The following is an 844-nucleotide window of genomic DNA, read 5'->3' on the forward strand; positions in this document are numbered from 1 at the left end:
GTGAAAACGCTCCATAGTCAGTCCATTTTGCTCTGTTCACTCCGGATGAACAGCTCACAGGTCTGCTCCAGAGGCATGAAAGGTTTATGCCGGGGTTTACAAAGATATTGCCCACTGGTTGCAACCACCCTGTCGATATTTTTTGTTTGGATCACACAGCGTTCCTTTTTTAAAAGACTGAGTTCGTTGTAAACATCGAAACATTGGGAGATTTCACCTACAAAGCGAGAAAAGTCCTTCCTCACGTGGTAGATCCTGGAAACGAAAGGTACCCTTATAAACAGAACCCTTCTCTTTTAAAATAGGATCAGCCAAGCTCCAGAAGCAGACGTCTGTTAGCTCTCAACCAACCAATGCTTCCTTGTGCTCTAATGCCCTTCCTCACCAAGGCTTTGGTCACATGGCCACCATCCCTGTAGCTGGGATCGTGGTCATTCCCACTAAAACCACAGGCTGGACGAGCGGGGGAGCGGGGGTGAGGAGTAACTTCTCAAAATAAAACCAGTATACTGCCACCAGAACGGAAGAAAAAGAGGGGTGTAAAAATAGATCTCTGTTGCAATTCTAAGAAACAACCTCTGCCGTTAAAATTTTTGTAATGAATAAATAAAAACAGAGCACTCAATGAGCGCCATCCCAAGTCCGATCTTGGAGATGTTTAGAGGTGCCTGCTGATGACTTTCAGGGACCTCACTCGTGATAAACACCATCCAGCCCCCGAGGAACCACTCTGAGGACTTTCAAGGAGCCGGGCATGAAGGTATGAGCCGGTACCTAATTTTACCGGGCTCCTACTATTTTCCAGGCACTCTGATAGACAATTCATAATTACTATATCACTCAG

Source organism: Prionailurus bengalensis, chromosome E3 (assembly GCF_016509475.1).
Source record: "Prionailurus bengalensis isolate Pbe53 chromosome E3, Fcat_Pben_1.1_paternal_pri, whole genome shotgun sequence".
NCBI classification, from domain to species: Eukaryota; Metazoa; Chordata; class Mammalia; order Carnivora; family Felidae; genus Prionailurus; species Prionailurus bengalensis.